Source organism: Triticum urartu, chromosome 7A, assembly GCF_056163025.1.
Source record: "Triticum urartu cultivar PI428250 chromosome 7A, HENAU_Tu73, whole genome shotgun sequence".
NCBI lineage: Eukaryota > Viridiplantae > Streptophyta > Magnoliopsida > Poales > Poaceae > Triticum > Triticum urartu.
The window spans coordinates 70,362,189-70,384,998 of NC_141879.1; the positions used below are offsets into that span (position 1 = coordinate 70,362,189).

General features: G+C 46.8%; 1 pseudogene across 1 annotated transcript; it reads right to left on the minus strand.

The window, feature by feature from the left end:
* Positions 1 to 320: 320 nt before the first annotated feature.
* On the minus strand, positions 321 to 7,799 carry LOC147957889 (uncharacterized; annotated as a pseudogene). The gene is made up of 4 exons (XR_015609721.1): positions 6,001 to 7,799; positions 5,714 to 5,915; positions 5,420 to 5,606; positions 321 to 897 (listed from the first exon to the last, which is right to left on the minus strand). The product of XR_015609721.1 is annotated as an uncharacterized LOC147957889 (transcript).
* Between the last annotated feature and the right edge of the window lie 15,011 nt (positions 7,800 to 22,810).

Below are 22,810 nucleotides of genomic sequence, written 5' to 3' on the forward strand. Positions count from 1 at the left end.
TTGAGCATGAATATGTTGTGTGAGTAGTTACTTTTGTTCTTGAGCATGAATATGTTGATTTTTATTACAAATTATCTTGCAATCAAACTACCTATTACACGGCTATTCGAATAGATTACTTCCCTGTAGGGGTGCACCGCATTACCCAACACGCTCTATTACTCTGGCCGGACACACTTTCCTGGGTAATGCCCGGCCTCGGAAGGTCAACATGTCGTAGTTCTACCTAGGCTCAAAACAGAGGCCAACATGTCGGTCTACATCCTTAGTGAGCAGTAGCTGCAGGCGGGGCGGCCAAGGGCAGCAGTAGACGGGTGCGGTCATCGAGCGGGATGTGCAGTGGGCAAAGAGGCAACGCGGGCGCAGTGGCTGGACGGCGGGAGTGGGCTGCAGCACCCAGAGTGGCGGTCGTGCACGAAGGCAGGCACGGTGGCAGGTTGTGGTGCAGGTAGCAACTGCAGGAGCAGCGGCAGCAGGTAGAAGCAGGGGAGCGTGGAGGCAGTTGCGTGTGGGGGGCCAACGAGGCGCGGGCGTGGCGGACGAGCAGGCAACGGCAGGGCGGAGGCGAGGTCAGACGTGAGCGGCGCAGCAACTGTGGCAGCAGCGCATGCATAGCGGGGTGAGGCGCCGGATGGACGTGCGCGCGGGGGCGCGAGCAGGGGCGTGCAGGCTCGCGCGCAGCACACGGCCACGGGCGCTTCCGACGAGCGCGGGGCCTGGGCGTGGCCACGGTGAGCATCGACCACGTTGAAGCGGCGGCAGAACGGAGGGGTTGGGTAGGACAGGAGCTCACAACGGCGCAGGGAAGAGGGGGCGGCGAGGCTCGAGGAGGCCGATCGAGGCGGGACGGTGACGACGGTCGCCGCGGGGGATGACGGCGGGAGGCGACATGAGGCACTCGGGCCCACTCGAGACAAAGAGAAGGGGCTTGAGGAGAAGGGGGAGTGGGTGGACTAGGGTTTCGGGGGCAGCTCCGAGGGCGGCTTTGTAGGTGCAGGGGGCAGGCGGATGGCCGCCACGGCGACTGCCGCGGCCGTGGCGGTCAACGGGGGTGGCCACGAGCCCCCGATGAACAGAGGTGGAGGGGGGGGCGCTGGTGGGTTGGCCCTTGTAGCTAATCGGGCCAAGTGGCCCGGGGTTTCCGTTTTTCTTTATTTTCTTTTTTTCTTTCTTTATTTTCTTTTTATTCATTTTCTGTTTTCCTTTTATTTTAATTGTATTTAGTTTTATAAAAATACAAAACCAACTCCTAAATTAGTATTTTAATTTATTCTACTACCACAAAAGGTTTGGTGCACAAATAAAATAGTTTGCAAATTTTTGTAATTTAAAAGGCATTTAAATTATTGTTTTATCCCATGTTTCAATTATTTTAGGGTGCTGAAAGACTTTATAACATGTTGGTTTCTTCACTATAATTATCTATGGATTATTTTTCACATTATTCACATTTTAGTTTGTCATTGGAGAACTTTATTTTTTTGACTTTAATTTAGATTTGAATTTGATTTGTGTTTAAATCAAGGTGAGGTTTACCAACAGTAATTGTGATGACATGGCATCATTACCATGGTATTACTATAGCTTAATTATCGGGGTGTTACAATCTGTAACTCCTGGTTTTACCTTCTCAAGGACTAGTTGATCTGGCTCATGTACTCCGGAAGTGAACAGAGATTTGAAGTACTCTATCACTTGCAAAGTTGCAATCTGTGCATCAATCCAATTACCCACAGCCCCCTGTAGACATTTTATAAAATTTCTCTTACGTCGTCCAGTAGCTACGCGATGGAAGAAATCAGAGTTCTGATCCCCCATTGTAAGCCAGTCAGTGTGCCCTCTCTAAAGCCAATATATCTCATCCTGCCCGAGCAAATTCATAATCTGGAGGTGCAGTTCATGTTGACATGCCACCGCCTCATCTGTCAGCGGTCCAACCATCACTTCATTCAACTTTTTTAGTACCTCCTTGTCCTACTGGTGAAGCGCGGTGTGCACATCAGACGTGATCTCCGCCAGAGATGCTACACCTTGTGATTTCCGCAAATCCCATGTTGTTTGAACTATTGTTTGTACGTCCTCGTCAGCTAACCACTTTGCCTCAAACTTTCAAGGCCCGCAGGGTCCCCTCGGTTGCACTCGACTCTGGAGCCCAATGTCTATTACGATCGGTCTCTGGTCAGATTTGTCGAACTGATGATTGGATAACCATGGAAATTGGTCTGCCAATGCACTGTTACCTACCACTCGGTCCAGATTTTCACGTATACGCTCCCTTCTCCATGTGAACAACTCTCCATTATATCCCAAATCATCCAAGTTGCAGTCGCCGTACCTCCTTGTCCTACTGGTGAAAGAGTCAGAGTAGCAAAATCAAGCGGCAAAAGCGAGTTCACGTATGTAGTAGTCTGTCTGCTCTTACACGTGGCTCAAGGGAGGAGGCATGCAGGATTCTTCACGTGAAGGAAGCACTCCATCGATTCACTGGCACGTACACTGCAGTCCGCAGGCGGAGGCGCTGATCAATCGATCGAGTTAACACATGGGGAACATCTCAGACGAGAGAATTATGGCGACAACCAGCGCGACAGAGTACGCAACGGATTTGGGTTCAAGCGACGGCAGCCGAACCTAGCTCTGATGCAAATGTTAGAAAATTTAGGGTTTGCGGTCTACCCCCTAATTCCTCTGCGCTTATCCGTGGTGCCGCTCACAATTCGTATCTTTGAGGCTAGGGGGTAGACACCTTCTTATCCTGTCTTTCCAAAGAGTCCACCTCTTATACAGATAAGATTCCTAGTCGTTAGAACTAGTTTCCGGGATAGAGTCCAGATCAAATTACCAACCATGATCATATTTGTCTGTTAACGGATTCTACCCGTTATGTCCCTATAACACTCGCTTGTGAGCAACACGCCATAATAGAGTGTAAATTCCTCTAATTACGTAGATCAATGTTAGGGCTGTAATCTAACTATACGATCTAGCTCCTTCCAATTATCAATGTACCGGATAGTCTTTCCAATATAAATAGTATATTGTATTCCACTAATAATTGACCAACTTCCTTAAGCATATAGTATTACTTAAGTAGTACATTCCAACAAGTACGAATTCACATGTAAAGCAATTCCATGTAGAAGTACATGTATAATTCCATAATAAGGTATTTCAAATATTGACAATTTCAAGCAGAGGCGGAGCCAGGATTTCACGAAGACTAGGGCTAAAACAAAACGACTATAAATAATGTTAAATACCACTACCTAAAAAAACACCTCAAAAAAATTTAAACACCGCACATATTGAATTTCTGTTTTTTTCTGTTAACAAGTAAAAATTAAACAAATGACCAACGTAATTCAGTTTAACCGCACCAACTCATTGATTTTGGCATATACAAAGGAACTAGGGGGAAAATTAGTTCATACGAGAATAAGAAATTGCCTAATTTATGAGTCCAAGCGGTAGTGAAGATGGAGCAGAACGGGAGTAGAAGATGGATCTGGGTGCTCCTATGATGCGAGATGATCTGGCGAGTTGCAGGTCCGGACGTTCGATCTGTCGAGCGGAAACGAGTGGGGGCGGCGCAGCATGGGAACGAAGGAGTTTTTCTGATTGACCACATCATGAGGTGGAAAAACGATAGGAATTGCCCTAAAAAAGGAAAAAAAAACTAGCGATTGGCATGCGTCGTGGGAGCTTAATTTGGCTAATCAGTTGAGCGGGCTGAGGCATGGGGCTGGGGATGGGTTACCACGCCTATGGCTGGGCCTCTATAAGGCCACAAATCTGATAAAAAATGCTATTAGATGTATAGCACTACTTGGGCCACGCCTGGGGCTATAACCCCAGCTGCCCCAGGCCCAATTCCATCCATGATTCCAAGTAAATTGAATATAGTTGCAGGGCACGTAATTCTAACACACTACTGAACGCATGCATAGATCGTTGAGGTCTTGTAGCTTCCTTCTCAAGAGCACTGATAAAATCATTAAAATCACCAGCCATAAGCCAAGGCAGGCATATCATCGCGTGTAGTTGCCTAACATAGTCCCATGCAAGGTGTTTCTTGTCGCCACTTGGTTCACCATAATCTCCAGTAAAGCGCCATCCCACTTCACTGGTTTCTTTTATAAGGATGTCAATGAAGTTCATGTGCACCTCTATTTGAGTTCTCCTTCCTGCACTTTTTTTGAACTAATATTAGTTCAAGTGCAATCTATATCTATTTTAAAAAATGAATTCAAAATTTAATTATAAATTTCATTCGAAATTTTCTCAAAATTTCTTGGTAACCATGATAACCACGTTTACCAATTTCCCTCGATAAAAATGCCCCATTCGGTAACCAAAACAGTGCTGCAACCAAAACTTGGGATGGTCAGGCACTTGACAGTTGACACCCATCTATTGCCCGATGGACAGCAAGGTCATTCGTCAAATCCCCATTAGTCATGTGCTGATGTGCACCAGCAAGAGTTTTGGACGTTACAACCAGTGCTATCTGAAGTTGAAATATCCCTGGTAGTTTACATATATAGGTAACGAACTTCCAATGACACCATGAATTACACCAGTAAATTATGTTCAGATGGCACGCACACGTAGACTCAGCGACCATCATAAACCTCCAAATTATGCTTGCTCAAAAACGCACACAAGCATTTGTACATATCAAAGGAAAAAAATGCAAACACGTGCATGAAACCACAAGGTACACGAAAACTTCTGCTCTACCGGTTTCTCTCATGATCATGTATTCTCTCATGCATGAACAACTAGCTCTATACCTCCCTTAACTATATTTTGGGCCATCGTTAAGCGAACCTGATCGCTAGACATACAAGAAAACTAAGAAAAAGAAGCAATAAAGACTCGCATGTAACAAAATACTCCCTCCATTCTTAAATATAAGTCTTTTTAGAGATTTCACCATGGACTACATACAGAGCAAAATGAGTGAACCTACACTCTTAAGTATGTCTATATACATCCGTATGTAGTTTGTAATGGAATCTCTAAAAAGACATATATTTAAAAACAGAAGGAGTATATAAAAAAATACAAGGAGTTAAAAGAACCCGTCTAGTAAACATAACTACCTCACCATTGGCCTTCCTTAAAAACCATTGCTTCTTTTTCTCTCAATTAAAAAAGCAACAAAGGTACATGCACGGGCTTCACGACGAGATTATTTAACAAGCCAAGCAAGCAAGCTAGGCATGGACACGTGCATAAGAGTAGCTCAAGGCAACCAAACATGCATGCTCAAGAATATCATCCAGTCTCGATAATACATCGCAGGATGCCCATTAATTAGGACATCATAACACACAGCAGGAAGCATATATTATAGCACTATGGTCCAACTTCACAGCTGATAGCATCACACACAAGCTCGCCCGCCGTGACTCACTCTTCAGTGCGCATCTTGTTGAGTTTCTCCACAAGCTTCACGTCCATCTCCGAACTGAGGACGACGTCCATCTCTAGCATGTCATCCACGTGGCAGGTTCCGTCATGGGTGATATCGTGCGGGATGTATTTGGCGTCATCTGGATACACAATTTTCCTTGCGGTAAGCACGCCAGAGTAGCAACGACCTATCAACAAAATAAAACCCGATCATACATGGTTCAGTGAGACTACTACAACACACGATAATAAAAAGCCAATCAGCCGTGCCACAGAGAAACTAGAGGGGGCTTACCTGCATACTCATAGGGTAGAGGGCAGCAGGTCTCTAGCCTTGGCCCACCTGAGAACAAAAACTCGGCGAAGAATAGTGTCCTCTCAAGCTGCAATTCAGAAGTGGCAGTGAAGTTCACGCGGTAGCACATCTTACCCGAGGGGGGGCAGCTTTGGTTGATTTTCTCCACGCCACAGATAATATCAAGTTTATACTGTGGTTCCTACAACAAGCAAGCAAGTCAAGTAAGAGAGTAGGCCAAATGAAGGCAATTAAAGCAAATCTACATAGCTGCCAAGGATACCTACCCAAAAATGCTGGGTCGTGTAATCCTTAGCACCTGTTCAATCTTTGGACGGAACCAGCTCCTCCCCTCCTCATACTGTGATCTCATGCTAGACACCAACCTCCGATACTCTGGAAAAAGTTCAGGATCTTGCACAATGCGGCCAGTTTTAGCAGCCGTGTTTCTGTGCCACACACGCCTAAGAAGAACTGTCATGTCATCAAGGCGCAACACAGTACGGCCAGTTCGAGCCTCGGTCATAAAGGAGAGCAGCGCGCTTCGCTCATCGGGCATACGCAGCAGCAGCATGTGCAGTTCACCCAGCTGAAGCGGTAGAGGGTGTCCAGCGGCCTTGGCAGCTTCATGGAAGGGGTTCTTCTTTTCAAGCATCTCTGGCGATAATGGCAACATGTCAACGATGTCACATCTTGCACCGCAGAGCAACTCCAGAGCACAAGCCTTTGTTGAGAACTGGGGGCCGGCTAATGCGGCGAGCTCCATAAGGCCCTTGAGGGAGTGGACCTGTGTGCGGAGAAGAGATAGGGGGTCCAGTATGTCATTGTATTGCTCAATCTTGCTGCGATCAGACTCTGAGAGAGGGCAGCCTTGGCTGTTGTACCAGATGGAGTTGACGATAATGTTGGAGACAGGGTCCATGGAGCCGTAGCAGTGGCCCGCCATGTGGAAGCCGCGCATGAGCGAGCCGGATGGCGTGGGCAGCAGCTTGAGCGCCTTGATGCAGAAGTTGTGAATCATACCGTGGAGGCGCATCTTTAGAGTTTGCAGGTAATCGCAGGCATCACTGCTGCACGGGGTCGTCTTCAAATATTGTTCCAGACCATCTGCTCTTCCCAGGCAACGTTGCAGCTTGTCAGGCAGTCCGCACTGCAGCGACGAGATGGGTTTTCCGTCCCAGCAGAGGGCTGTGGAGGTGATCCTGGTGTCCTCTGTAGTGGCGGGGGCGGTCGAGCACACGGCGTCGAGGTTCTTACGGACATGGAGAATCGGCCCTTTTCTGGTATTGATTATGGTGGCAACACAGGGCGGGCTCATAATCATGCGCAATATGGGGTCGATTGCTCCGACATCATCAACCTTGAGAGGGGTATCTGCTGTTGAAAAGAGTAGCTTCTCCAGAAGGTGAAAGTCGTCCTCTTTGAGCCGGGATGACATGAGCTTAGTCAAAACGCCAGGGGAAGGGTGACCGGCCATGGTGGCCGCCCACTGCAGGGCGGCCTGCGTCCTATCGGATTCAGGGTCCAGTAGCGCTTCTTCACCCTCCACATACAGATCGTGTTGGACGAGCATGACGGCGAGGCTGAGATTGGCGTCAGCCCAGTAGAGGTAGCGGGCGGCCTGTTCCTTTTCGAGGCATCCAAAGTATACCATGAGGAAGGCCAGGAGACTTTGGCAGGACCTGTTTGCAATTTCGTGCCACTGCCAGGCGTTGCGCACTTGTCTTTTGGACCTCTTTGAGGCGGGTGGAGAGGTGGAGGCGGCTGCGGCGGCGCCTTCAGGAAGGAGGGCGAGGGTGTTGAGGATGATGATAGAGACGGGGTCGAGGAGACCGAGGCAGGAGCCGGCGGTGGCGAGGAGGTCGTGGAGGCCCGGAACTCTCCCGCAGGGCAGCCGGTCGAACGCCTGGTCGTAGAAGCCGACGATGAGCTCGTAGACGGCGTTTTCCAGGTCGAGGGGGAGATGAGGCGCGTCCTCAGCGCGGCAGTTGAGGCTGTGCATGCAAGACACCAGCCCCCTCCTAGTCCTCCCAAGGGGAACAGAGCCAGACGCCATATTATCAGCGGCAGCGATCTGCGAGCAGAGACGGCGGGCGGGTCGGGCGCTGCTGAAATTGCTTCTGGAGAGAGACGTACGCGCCGGTCCAGCTCCGGGGGTTTATATGGCCTCGATCCATCGATCGTCTTACCGATCCGTGCCATATTCGATTCGGTTACCAAACCGACCCGGTCCTAGGCTAGCTGGTTGATTCCTTCCGCGCGTCGAGCCAGCAAGGAAGGGAAGGATCGTCAGTTCCTTTCCTTCCCCGGGAATCATCTTTTTTTTTCTTTTTTCCTTTTTCTCAGCGACGACTCGCAGCAAAACTTTTATCTTTTTTCCATCTCCACGATCGAATCGAATCGATCGCCTTCACTTACCTTACCATGCCGGCGAGACGAGCCCTCTCGTCGCGCCGTACGTTCCCAGGCCGCCAACTCGCCATCCGTCCGTGAGGACCTCGCCTCCTTCATCTCCGGTCGGTAATTGCACCCGCCGTCGCCGTCGTTGACTCCCCGCCCAATTCCTCCTCTCCCGCTCCACCTCACTAATCAATCGCTTCTCGTCGCCGCCGACAACCACAAACAACACGCCGCCGCCTCAATCAATCGAGCTCACAAACTAGTAAGTATTCACTCCAAGCACAAAGGTCCTCTTTTTTTCCAACGCGAGCAACAAACCAAGTCGCAAGGCCATACCCCATACATTTAAAAAAAGGAGGATATACCCTGGCCTCTGCATCGGAAAGATACATGTGGCCATACCCCATACATGAGCGTCATTCCTCAGCTCCCGGGCCGCAAGGATGGAGCTGCTATCCTCCCGTGGTCGCGCCGGGCAAAAATCGTCCTCCGCACACCGGCCGCGACGATCCAACTTCTCTTCCCCCACCCCCTTTCGACCTCCGCGCCTCCCGACCACTCCTCCTTCCCTTCCGGCCAATGCCGCTGCCGCCGACATGCCATCATCCATTCCGGCAACTCAGATCAAACACCCAATCTCGTTAAGCGTGTTACTTTGAAATAACCGCGGACAACGACCAGGGACCAGGCACACCTCTCTCTTAGGTGGTCTCAACCTGCCTTGTTGTTCTGCCCCAAAGAATCACTCAGGGGGCCGTCGGGATAAATGCCTTTCTACCCCCAGTCCGTGAATCACTCGCGGGTACTCTACGAGCCGACCCGACTTTAGTCACAACATGTATCATGTATAGTATGTATATATATACCGGTGATCACCTCCCGAAGGGATCACGTCCCAATAGTATAGCATGGCAGACGGACAAGAATATAGGGCCACTGATAGAATACTAGCATACCTATACTAAGAATTAGGATAACATGTAAAAGTATCAGCAACAGTAGCGAGGACAGGATATGCGGTAGTATAGGATCAAACGATAAGACAGTAACTGTCACACCCTGATTTTCATGCCACAACACTTAAGCTAATAAATCATGATAAAGTGTGGTTTGACAAAAACTTTTGCATTATTTGGCTTTTATTTGGAGTTGGTTTTCTCTCTGTGTTTTTCTAGTGCTCTTTAAAGTCAACACAACTCCACCTTCTATACTTCATCTCCCTACCCCAAACTTCTTCCCAATGATCATGCCATGTGTATAGAGCAATATAGTATTTTCTTACAAAAATAATTTGGCCAAAAAGTATTTTCAAAAATTAGTTTTCCAAAAACCCCTGAATTGAGGATTGCACTGCAAGTACTTGATTTAGGGTATGAAAAATATTTCAAAGAGTATATTTGAAACCTATTGGATATAGGACTCCCATAACCCACAAAAATATAATTTTAGAAGTTATTTTCCTATTTTATTTAAAGGCTTTTTCTTTAGGCCAGAAATGGTCTTTAATAGGTTAAAATCATTTTAATGCTTTAAAAATATTTTGGAAAAATTAGGGAGACTCAATGGACATATATTTTCCATATATATGAGTTTCAACATATGGTCATGATCAAAATATTGGACAAAACCATCCAGAACCATTTCAGCTCATTTCAAATATTTGAAATATTTATATAAGAAATATTTTCAAATAAATCCAGGAAAATTCTATCATGTCACATATCACTAGTAGAAAACAGGGCTTTGGTCCAGGCCGGGTCAGCCCATTAGTCCCGTTTCAGTGTAGAACCGGGACCAATGCCCCGGGACCAATATGGGCATTGGTCCCGGTTCGGGAGCCCAGGGGGCCGGCCGGGCCACGTGGGCCATTGGTCCCGGTTCGTCTGGACCTTTTGGTCCCGGTTGGTGGGACGAACCGGGACCAATGGGCCTTGCTCCTGGCCCACCACCATTGGTCCCGGTTGGTGGCTTGAACCGGGACCAAAGGCTCCCCTTTAGTCCCGGTTCATGCCACCGACCGGGACCAATGAGGTGCCTATATATACCCCCTCGCGCAAGAGCAGAGCACAGTGCTCTGTTTTTTCTGTCCGAGGGGGAGAGGGCTTTGTGGTGCTCTAGCTCACCTCCTATGCACATGAGGTGTTCGATGGAATGCCCGAGCCACACTACTTAAGCTTTCTCCTCTCGAAGCTCGACCTCCAAGCTCCAATTTCCTCGAGATTTGTCTAGATTTAGCGGTCCGTCACGCCCCATCCCCGTCTTCACCGCCGTCGATCACCCGCGCCGATCTCATCACCGACACCACCGTGGTGAGCCTCTTGTTCTTATCTTCTTTCTGAAAGGAAACATATTCTTACTTGTATGTTTAGATAGATACTTGTATCATTTTCTTACATTTATTATTGCATCTTATACAGTGCGATGGTTTTGGTATCCGCCCCCGTCGGCCCTCGTCCTGTCTATGATTCGGATTTGGTATGTATATTATCTTTATAACTATTGGTTCATTTATTGTTTATGAAAATTATGCCGACCAACGTGACATAGATTTTATTTATCTAGGATGTATGTGAATCGGAAATGCCAACCGACCCTATTGTCGAGAGGTTAAATTTAGTTGAAGAAGAAAACAATTTGTTGAAGGAAAAAATAAAAAAATTGAGGAGGAGAAGATGATATTGGAGTTGCATGTTGCGGATGTCGTCGATGATCACAAGATCAAGATGGATGCAATGCGCTTGAAGATTAGAAAGATTAGAAAATATGCCATTCATACCGAGGCTTGGTATCATTATGCCGTTGGATCAATTGTTACCTTGGTTGCGATTATGATCGCATTTGTTTTCGCATTGAAATGTTTTACATAGTTTCAATGTATGGTTTAATTAATTAGATGCTCTGGAGAGCTATATATTGTTAGATGAGAACTATGTATGCACTTTGGTTTTAATGTGATGATGAACTTCTATTAATTTGGACACTTAATTATATATAATGCACGCAGATGAACCGGCAATGGATGTACGGTGACAGACACACCCGCGAGTACATTAAGGGCGTGCATGAGTTTCTCGATGCGGCTGAGGCAAACAAGCAGAATGGTTTTATGTGTTGTCCATGCACTGAATGTGGGAATACGAGGTCTTACTCTAACCGGAAAATCCTTCACTCCCACCTGCTTTACAAGGGTTTCATGCCACACTATAATGTTTGGACGAGGCACGGAGAAATAGGGGTTATGATGGAAGACGGCGAAGAAGAAGAGTACGATGACAACTATGTGCCCCTTGAATACGGTGATGCTGCAATGGGGGGAGCTGGTGAAGATCAAGAGGAACCAGACGATGTGCCCAATGATGCTGCCACGGGTGAAACTGCTGAAGATCAAGAGGAACCAGACGATGTGCCCGATGATGATGATCTCCGCCGGGTCATTGTCGATGCAAGGACGCAATGCATTAGTCAAAAGGAGAAGCTGAAGTTCGATCGCATGTTAGAGGATCACAAAAAAGGGTTATACCCCAATTGCGAAGATGGCAACACAAAGCTCGGTACCGTACTGAAATTGCTGCAGTGGAAGGCAGAGAATGCTGTGGCTGACAAAGGATTTGAGAAGCTACTGAAAATATTGAAGAAGAAGCTTCCAAAGGATAACGAATTGCCCGACAGTACATACGCAGCAAAGAAGGTCGTATGCCCTCTAGGATTGGAGGTGGAGAAGATACATGCATGCCCTAATGACTGCATCCTCTACCGCGGTGCATACAAGGATCTGAACGCATGCCGGTATGCGGTGCATTGCGGTATAAGATCAGACGAGATGACCCTGGTGATGTTGATGGCGAGCCCCTCAGGAAGAGGGTTCTTACGAAGGTGATGTGGTATGCTCCTATAATACCACGGTTGAAATGTCTGTTCAGAAACGAAGAGCATGCCAAGTTGATGCAATGGCACAGTGAGAACCGAAAGAAAGATGGGAAGTTGAGAGCACCCGCTGATGGGTCGCAGTGGAGAAAAATCAAGAGAAAGTACTGGGATGAGTTTGCAAAGGACCCAAGGAATGTATGGTTTGCTTTAAGCACGGATGGCATTAATCCTTTCGGGGAGCAGAGCAGCAATCACAGCACCTGGCCCGTGACTTTATGTATGTACAACCTTCCTCCTTGGATGTGCATGAAGCGGAAGTTCATTATGATGCCAGTTCTCATCCAAGGCCCTAAGCAACCCGGCAACGAAATTGATGTGTACCTAAGGCCATTAGTTGAAGAACTTTTACAGTTGTGGAATGGAAACGGTGTACGTACGTGGGATGAGCACAGACAGGAGGAATTTAACCTTAAGGCGTTGCTGTTCGTGACCATCAACGATTGGCCCGCTCTCAGTAACCTTTCAGGACAGACAAACTAAGGATACCATGCATGCACGCACTGTTTAGATGACACTGAAAATATATACCTGGACAAATGCAGGAAGAATGTGTACCTGGGCCATCGTCGATTTCTTCCGACCAACCATCAATGTCGAAAGAAAGGCAAGCATTTCAAAGGCGAGGTAGATCACCGGAAGAAGCCCGCCATGCGCACCGGTGATCACGTGCTTGCTATGGTCAATGATTTACACTACGTAATCTTTGGAAAGGGTCCCGGTGGACTAGCTGTTCCGAATGACGCTGAGGGACACGCACCCATGTGGAAGAAGAAATCTATATTTTGGGACCTACCCTACTGGAAAGACCTAGAGGTCCGCTCCTCAATCGACGTGATACACGTGACGAAGAACCTTTGCGTGAACCTGCTAGGCTTCTTGGGCGTGTATGGGAAGACAAAAGATACACCTGAGGCACGGAGGACCTGCAACGTTTGCACGAAAACGACGGCATGCCTCTGAAGCAGTATAAAGGTACCATCCCAACTTTCAACTTTTTCAGAGTTCATTTGAAATGCTTTCATGTCTTATGGTTCGAAACTTTGATACTTCGAAAGTGATTGTCCATTTTGTACACAAAGTGCATCTAGTTTTTGTCGTAACCCTCTCTACTTTTTGGAACATGCTATGTGGGTGAAATGATGATACCATGCCAACTTTCAACCTTTTCAGAGTTCATTTTGAAAAGCTTTCCAATTTCAGAGTCATTTAGCTCAAAGAATGAATTAATAGCAAACAGAATGAACTACAAAGCTTTTATAAAAATAAAAACAATTAATTAAAATATTATGTTATGATCAACTAAAATAAAACTATAATATTCTTCAATAGCAAAAAGAATATAATTTTTGTGACCTAAAATCAAACTATAAGTATTTAATTGTAAGTATAAATAAAAAATAAATAGCAAAGAAGAAAAAAATTCTATTTTTATAGTAAAGTTATTCATAAACTAGTGATTCACACAAATTTTAAAAAATTCAAATTTTAACTATTCAAAATTTTAAAACTAATGGCACTAACAGAAAGTTTATAATTTTTGTGACCTAAAATCAAAAAGAAATAACTAAAAAACTATAAGTATTTAGTTGTAAGTATAAATAAAAAATAAATAGAAAAAATTCTATTTTTATAGTAAAGTTATTCATAAACTAGTGATTCACACAAATTTTTAAAAGTTCAAATTTAAACTATTCAAAATTTAAAACTAATGGCACTAACAGAAAGTTTATAATTTTTGTGACCTAAAAGCAAAAAGAAATCACTAAAAAATTGTAAGTATTTAGTTTTAAGTAGAAATAAAAAAAATAAAAAACCAAAAAAATGTAGAAATAAAAAAGAAAAAACCAAAAAAATGCCTCCTACTGGGCCTCCACGGCCTGAATACGACTAGAAACCCTACATGGGCCAGGATTCAGCCCGCAGAAGGCCCAATAGGCCCACAGGCAGTAGCAAGTTTAGGCCCGAAAGCCTGCATTAGAGAGGAGCTCGAATGGGGAGGCACACTAGCGCTTATAAACAAGTGCCGGCGCCCTTCAGCTAGCGATGTGGGACTAAACTTTTGGGCGCGGGGCAGCACAAGGCCATTGGTCCCGGTTGGTGGCACCAACCGGGACTAAAGGGGGCATTGGTCACGGTTCGTGGCACCAACCGTGACCAATGCCAACCTTTAGTCCCGGTTGGTTCCACCAACCGGGTCCAAAGGCCGCCGCTTCCCGCCCTTTGGGCTACTGAAAATTGGCCTTTAGTCCCGGTTCGTGGCACCAACCGGGACCAAAGGGGGGCATTGGTCACGGTTCGTGCCACGAACCGGGACCATTGCTCTGGCTATATATACAACACTTGGGAAATTTCCGCCAACTGCTCCCATTCCTCATCGTCGACGCCGGCAGGCTGCCCCTCTCGCGTTGTCGCCGCCACCGAGCCCTGCCCCTCATCGTCGCCTCCGCCACCGCCGAGCCCTGCCCCGACGCCGTCAGGCTGCTCCACTTCGCCGTCCTCGCCGCCGCCGCCGAGCCCTACCCCGACGCCTTCCCGGCCCGCTCCCACTGTGAGCCGCCGTGTCGTTCCCCTCCTCTCCTCCTCTCCCCCCCCCCCGCCGCGCCCTGCCATCGCCGCCAGCCGTGCTCTCTTGCCGCACCCCGACGCCGCTGCCCGCCGTGCTCTGCCCCGACAACGGCGCCTGACCGTACGTGCTCCGCTTGCCGCGCCGCCGCTGGTTCGCCGCCGCCGCCCGTCGTGTTCTGCCTCGACGCCGCCGCCTGGGCGCGCTCTGCTTGCCGCACCGTCGCCCGCCTCTGTTAATTTTTTTGAGATATATGCATGCATGTGTGTAGTGTATATGTGTATGTATGTGTATGTGTGTGCAGTGTATATGTGTGTGCATGCAGATATGTATATGTATGTGTATGTATGTGTATGTATGCATGTGTGTAGTGTATATGTGTATGTATGTATATGTGTGTACCAGATAACTTCGACATGAGGGGGGTCGATATACCCCCTCCCCGATAACTTCGACATGATTGGGGGAGGGGGTCGCCAAGGGTTCGAGGGTCACCGAGTGTTCGAGGGTTCGTGGGGGCGAGGGTTGGGAACTAACTAGGGTAGAGGGTCGAGGGTTGCCGAGTGTTCGAGGGATCGAGGGGGCGAGGGTCGGGAACTAGCTAGGGTAGAGGGTCGAGGGTCGCCAAGTGTTCAAGGGGGCGAGGGTCGGGAAGAAGAGGAGAAAAAAAGAAGAGGAAAAAGGAGAAGAAGAGGAGAGGAAGAAAAGGAAGAGGAGAAGAAGAAAGGAATAGAGGAGAAGAAGAAAAAATAGAAAAAAAATTCTATTTTTTCTTCTTCTCCTCTATTCCTTTCTTCTTCTCCTCTTTTTTTTCTTCTTTTTTTTTCTTCGATCTTCTCCCCCTCCCGATAGGAACGTTTTATATAGAAAGTTACAATTTTAGAAAAGTTTTATATATGCAAAAGTTACAATTTTAGAAAAAGAAGGATAGGAAAGAAGAAAATAAGAAGAGGAAAGAAAGAAGAAGAGGAGAGGAAAAGAAGAGGAGAGGAAAAGAAGAGGAGAAATAAATAAGAAGAAGAAAAAAGAGGAAAAAGAAGAGGAGAAGAAGAAAGGAATAGTGGAGAAGAAGAGAAAATAGAATATATTCTATTTTCTCTTCTTCTCCACTATTCCTTTCTTCTTCTCCTCTTTTTTTCTTCTTTTTTTTCTTCGATCTTCTCCTCTAGCTATTCCTTTCTTCTTCTCCTCTATTGGTCGAGGGTCGGGAACTAGGGTAGAGGGTCGAGGGTCGTTAAGGGGTCAAGGGTCGAGGGTTTCAGGGTCGTCGAGGGTTCGAGGGGTCGAGGATCGCCGAGGGGTCGAGAGAGGTTTCCTAGTGTCAAAGTATTGAAGAAATCCATGCCTTCATCATTAGCCGGAAGTAACCAGGGCATGTTGGTACGAAGTTCTGCAAAGTTGTTCTGGAATGGAGTCCCGGATAGAATAATCCGCCTTTTGTTATGAATTCAGCAAAGGCCTTCCAAATAGCGATATTCGGAAGGCTCTTGCTGAACTTTGTACCAAAAAGCGAATTATCCTATCTGGTACTCCGTTCCAGAACAACTTTGAAGAGCTTCGTACCATCATGCACATGTTACTTTCGCCTAATGATGAAGACATGGTTTTGTTGAATCCTTTGACACTAGGCAACCTCCCGACCCCTCGGCGATCCTCTCGAACATGAGAGGAAGAAGAGGGTCATCTAGGGGTCGAGGGTTTCAGGGTCGTCGAGGGTTCGAGGGGTCGAGAGAGGTTTCCTAGTGTCAAAGTATTGAAGAAATCCATGCCTTCATCATTAGCCGGAAGTAACCAGGGCATGTTGGTACGAAGTTCTGCAAAGTTGTTCTGGAATGGAGTCCCGGATAGAATAATCCGCCTTTTGGTACGAATTCAGCAAAGGCCTTCCAAATAGCAATATTCGGAAGGCTCTTTCTGAACTTTGTACCAAAAAGTGAATTATCCTATCTGGGACTCCATTCCAGAACAACTTTGAAGAGCTTCGTACCATCATGCACATGTTACTTTCGCCTATTGATGAAGACATGGTTTTGTTGAATCCTTTGACACTAGGCAACCTCCCGACACCTCGGCGATCCTCTCGAACATGAGAGGAAGAAGAGGATAAAAAAAGAAGAGGAAGAAGAAAAAAAAGAGGAGAAGAAAGAATAGAGGATATATTAGTGCCAAACGTAGAACTAGCTACCTAATCATAGTAAGCTATCGGGAGGGGGTATATATCGACAACGACGACACTACATCTATGTCCCTCGACGACCCTCGTTCCCGATAAAAAAAGAGGAAGAAGAAGAAAAAAAGAGGAAGTGATGCCATCTTGTTGTTTCTCAACGAAACCGATGGCCTGGAAGGAGAGGGTGAACAAGCTGGCTACGGTGACCTAATGCCGGTGCAATAAGAAGAACATGAGGACGGCTCCGGTGACCCAATGTCGGTGCAAGAAGGAGACCGTGATGACGGCTCCGGTGACCGAACCGAGTCCGGCCAGGTATATATATTAGTTAAGCCTATGCAGACTAGCTGATTGATGCATTCATTGTTTTGGTATGTACACATATTAATTAAGTCTTTGTTCTTTTTTCTAGCCCTCCGGATCGAGCACAACTTCGGTAAAGAGACGAGGCCCGAATAAAAAGTTGAGCTCGGATGAAAAGTTTGAGATCATAGCAATCGCGCCCGACGGCCAACCTATTGAACCCCTCCGGACAAAGAGCCATTTGTTGCTCAGTGCGGGGTTCTGGTTAGAGACAAGATCCCGATAAGCATCCAGCAATGGTTTAAGCCGGCTACAGAATACCCTGAGGTGTCCTATGTCAATGATATGCAGAAAAATGATCTTTGGACTGAGCTGAAGTCAAATTTCACCCTACCGCCAGAGGATAATCCAGAGAACCCAGTTAAAGAGAAATTAATCAAGTCTTTTGCTCTAAAGAGGATGGCAGAACTATTCAGGAGGTGGAAGAAAGAGCTGAATAAGTTTGTCGAAAATAATGAGACACCAGAATTCAAGGGCAGATATGAGAAGATCAGAGATCACTGGCCCGCATTTGTGGCCCACAAGACATCGGAAAAGAGTAAGAAGATGTCGATGACAAACAAGAAAAATGCTGCGAAGAAGAAGCTTCACCATCGCACGGGGTCAGGTGGCTACCTCGTAGCCCGGCCTAAGTGGTCCAAGACTGAGAATGATCTGGTTCATAAAGGGATCGAACCAGTTAACTGGCCAGACCATTGCCAGACTTGGTTCTTCGGGGCTGGCGGAACCTTGGACCCTATAATAGGGAAGTGCATTTGGAAGAACGATCAAATGGACATACCAGTCAGTAAGCTTAAGCAGTATATCGAAGCAGCGCAGGAAGGGACGTTCTTTCTAGACAGAGAGAACGACGAGCTCACAATGGCCCTCGGGAATCCTGAGCACCCTGGACGGACACGAGGCACGCCAGGCTCCATTCCGTGGAAGGTTGGGTTTCCGGACGCAGGCGGTTACAAATCCCATGAGAGGAGGAAAAAAGTGCAGCAGACCCAAATGCAGGCGCTGCAAGCAAGGGTAGACGCGATAGAGGAACGAGAAGCAAATCGCAGCAAACGTACTGCCGAAGCCTCCCCCGAAGCTACCCCGCCATCTCAGCACAGAAGTAGCATGGCTTCCACCGAGCTGCTTCAGCCGGAGCATGCCTTGACGGCTCCTGCCAGCTATCCCGTGGATGCTATCACGGAGTCTCAAAATTGCCACCTTATGACACAATGGATGAATTTAAAGGTCAAGGCGGCTGTTGGCTCTGTTTATCCTACTGAACCCGGCGCAACTTTTCACTGTCGGCCGATTCCAGAAGGATATGCTAGGGTGATGGTGGATGAGATAACGGAGGGATTTGAGGACCTCCAACTTGACCACCCTACCGGTGAAGGGGAGACTCGGCTGGGGTCTGCTCTGAAGACTCCATGCCTATGGCGGAAGGAGCTCATCAACCTTCCGAACTGGACGCCTCCGCCTCCTCCTCCTCCTCCTCCGGCGAGTCAGGGCACTCCGCCTCCTCCACCGCCTCCTCCTCCGGCGAGTGACGATCAGGGCCCTCGGCCGGCTCCTTCTCCGGCGCGTGGCGGCACTCCGCCTCCTTCTCCGCCTGCACCGACGCGCCCGAGCAGCCAGCCTCCTCCTTCTCCGCCTCGTCAGCAAGGGCGGAAGAGACCTGCCGCCGGTCCATCTGCTCCGGCGTGTCGTAGTCCTTCTCCTCCGCCTCTTAAGCAAGTAAAGAAGACAACCGCTCCGTCTGCTCGGTCGGCGTCTAGCAGTACAACCAGAGGCGGGAGGACATATAGATTCGGTCCTTCTCTGAAGTCTCCACAGAAGTTACCATATGAGAGGACCCCAGACGAGAACGCCGAGATCGTGCGGACCGAAGTGAAGGACTTCTTTGAAGGGTTGAAAGCAAAGAGACATCCACCTCCGGAGAAGAAGGTAGATGCGGTGAAAGCAAAGCGCACTCTGGCTGCCCTGACAAAACCACTGAAGTCTCCGCCGAAAGGAAACTATGAGCGCATTATTGGAAAGGAATTTGCCGAAGCGGAGCGGTCGGGAAGTACTGTCAGTGATCAAAGGCTGAAAGAACGACGAGCTGGGAAACAAATTGCCCAGCTCGGCGAACAAGCAAAGCAATCGTGCCCCCCGCTCAAGGTGCCTAGCCACAACGTCGCTAATGATCCGAGGATGGTGCCCGATTATAGCAATCTTGCAGATTACCTTCCCGACGAAGTACATTCTGAACCCATGGACATGCAGATACAAAGATATGAGTACGGGAAGCCTCTCGTCAAAGATGAAAGATCTCTATCAACGATGATGCGAAGATTGCATGATTGGTACTTGAAAATATGCAGAGACTCTGGGGGGAGGAGTACTTTGTATGTGAAAGTTAAAAAGGAGCATGACCTCGTTGGAATTGATCTGTTGCATGTTCCATTTGAGGAGTTCTATCAGTTTTTAAATCAATTGGCCCTCGATAAAACAACGGTCGCCTGCTACTGTCTGTAAGTAGTACTACTTCTGTCATTAAGTTTCTCTATATAGCTTAGCCCTTTCATTGCATGTATTTATAATCATCCTCACTATATTATGCAGATTGAAGATCGCTGAATTGAAGAAAAGACAAGTCGGTGATATTGGGTTCATTAACACATATCTCATAGATGCAACTCAGGTTAAATTTCATGCCGCAGATACCGAGGCCAACTTGCTACGATCGTTGGTAATAAATCAAAACAAAGATATAATACACTTTCCTTACAACTTCAAGTGAGTGTTACTGTCTTGTGCGTATTCGGTTTCCCTTATATATTAGTCAAGGTTATAGTAATGCAATTGATGAGTTATGCATGCGTGTGCAGTTTCCAATATATTCTCCTACATATTAAGCTTGAGCAAGGACTAGTAACCGTCTTAGACTCAAGACGAAAAGATCCCCAGGACTATGCAGACATGACTCAAATACTCGAGAAGTAAGTTAAATCGATCATTATCCACCATATCAGCAACTTTGTTCATTTCCTGATATATCAAGTAATTGTTTTCTTTGTCCAGCAGGGTTTGGAGAAAATTCACCAGAAAAGCTCCGGGACTGCCGAAGGAGCTGCAATTTAGACACCCGAAAGTAAGTACTATAGTAGCATTTTAAGCGCATCTACTAGTCATTCAAGCGCTAGTTTCATCAATACCATTTGGCATTCTTGCTTATCAGTTTGATTAACCTCTATTTCTTGTAAAGTGGTTGTGGCAGGAACAAGGGAATCATTTCTGTGGATACTACGTTTGCGAGTCCATCCGCCACACGACCTGTGAGCGGGGCTACACTGAAGAACAATATGAAGTACGTAAATAACAACATTCACAATTTTATTTTATTACCATCATTTGTGTTGAGTTTCATTCATTCATATATATATATATATGTATTGACCCCCTTCTTTAAATTAGATGTTTCAGAAGCGGGATGAACTCCTAGCACCAGCTCGCATGCGAGCAAATCAAGAGGAATTGGCGGCATTCTTTCTTGACACGTGATCCCTGAAAACGGAGAATTCTATGTGGACCCTGAGTCCGTATAATTATATTTGTAAGAGATAATTATTGTATATATGTAGCCGGTAGTGTCAGATAGATATACGAGAACTTGTTGTTCGACCAATCTCTCGGAGAAGGAGAGGTGGTCGATATCACTTCTCTCTGTATGCATATATGTTCATGACGATCTTCTGTTTCCTTCGTTTGCTTACTAGCTAGCTAGCGTGTCTAGTCCTCTCTATACGTATATATAGTACGTAGCGTCGACCAAGCACGGACATAAGAGAGGACACTTCTCTCTATTAATTATAGCTAGCTAACACAATATATGAAACACCTAAATTAACCCCCCAAAACCCCCAAACCCTCCCCCCCTTCAAAAAAAACTAAAACCCCAGCCACAGAAATGCTGACGCATGGATGCCTATTGGTCCCGGTTGGTGCCACCAACCGGGACCAAAGGGTCTCCTGCCTGGGCTCTGCGCACTGCCCACGTGGAGGCCCATCAGTCCCGGTTCTGGATTGAACCGGGACTAAAGGGTCGGGGCATTAGTACCAACACTTTAGTCCCGGTTCAGGAACCGGGACTAAAGGCCCTTACGAACCGGGACTATAGGCCCTTTTTCTACCAGTGTATGACAGTTTTGATGATCTTGCCAAGTACCATGTCATGGAGAATAGTATAACCCCATGAAACCCTCTCAAAACCACTTCTGTCCTTTTTCAAGTTTGAACATCTTTGCACTATCAAACATGTCCAAATGATCTCAAACTTGGTGCACATTCTCAAATGGTGTAATAATGCATCTATACCAAATGGCACAAGTTGGAGAGAATGTTATCTTGATCAAAGTACCCCAGAAACCTTTCTGTCCAGAACCAAATTTGAACAACTCTACATTGCCAAGTGTGTCCTTTTGATCTGAATTTTTGTGGACATGTTCAAATACTCAAATGATGACACTACACCAAGTGGTGCATCAAGGAGAAGTGATTTGCTCAACTAGATCTACACAAGTTCATTTCTGCTAATTTCTAGGGTTTACAAAAGTTACATTGTGAACTTTGCCCAAATAAGCTCAAAATGGGTGTAAGGCCCTAATTATATGTGCAATTTCACCCTATGGAGTCTCCTGCCAAATGGAGTTCATTTTCTTAACCAAAAAAGCATCAAACACCTTTTGCCATTTTACTAAAACCCCTATTTTGACCTCTTCCACTCTTCTCCATGGACTCCTGAAAGTGCAACTATCCCTGGGTGGTTTTGGTAATTCCTAACAACATATAGCTCATTGAGCTAACATTATTCCAAGATGAATATTTCAGGAAAAGCTTAATGGATGGCATGGCACGGATGAGGAAAGTGGATCCCTCAAAATTATAAGGACAAAGGATTGGCTCAAACTTCAAGATCAAGACTCTACATTTTATATTGTAGTGATCCAAGATCACATTGAGTCCATAGGAAAAGCCAATACTATCAAGGAGGGATGAGGTGTTGCTTAATGAGCCTCTTGCTTCATGTGCTTAGTGATATGCTCCAAAACCCTCAACTACCTTCCCACATCCACATTTGACCTAAACCAAAAGTCAAACTTGGCCCCACCAATTTTTTCCATCCGGCGCCACCGAGTTTCATTTGTCATAGCCACTACGACAAACCCTATCTATTCGGTTTCACCGATAGGGATCTCGGTCTCACAGAGATGGGATTGCAATTTCTCTGTTTCCCTTCGTAACGTTTCGGTCTAACCGAAGTGAGCGATCGGTCCCATCGAGATTGCAATGTAAACTCACTGTTTCCTTTTTGTAACATTTCGGTCTCACCGAAAAGAGTGAATCTGTCCCACCGAGTTTACCTGACCAACTCTCTGGTTAGCTTATTACCAAAATCGGTCCCACCGAGTTTGTGTAATCGGTCACGCTGAGATTATGTTATGCCCAAACCCTAACCATATCGGTCCTACCGAGTTGCATCTCAGTCCCACCAAAAATCCTAACGGTCACTAGGTTTGCTGAATCGGTCCGACCGAGTTTAACGATTCGGTCCCACCGAGTTTGGCAGATTGTGTGTAACGGTTAGATTTATTGTGGAGGCTATATATACCCCTCCACCCACTCTTCATTCATGGAGAGAGCCATCAGAACA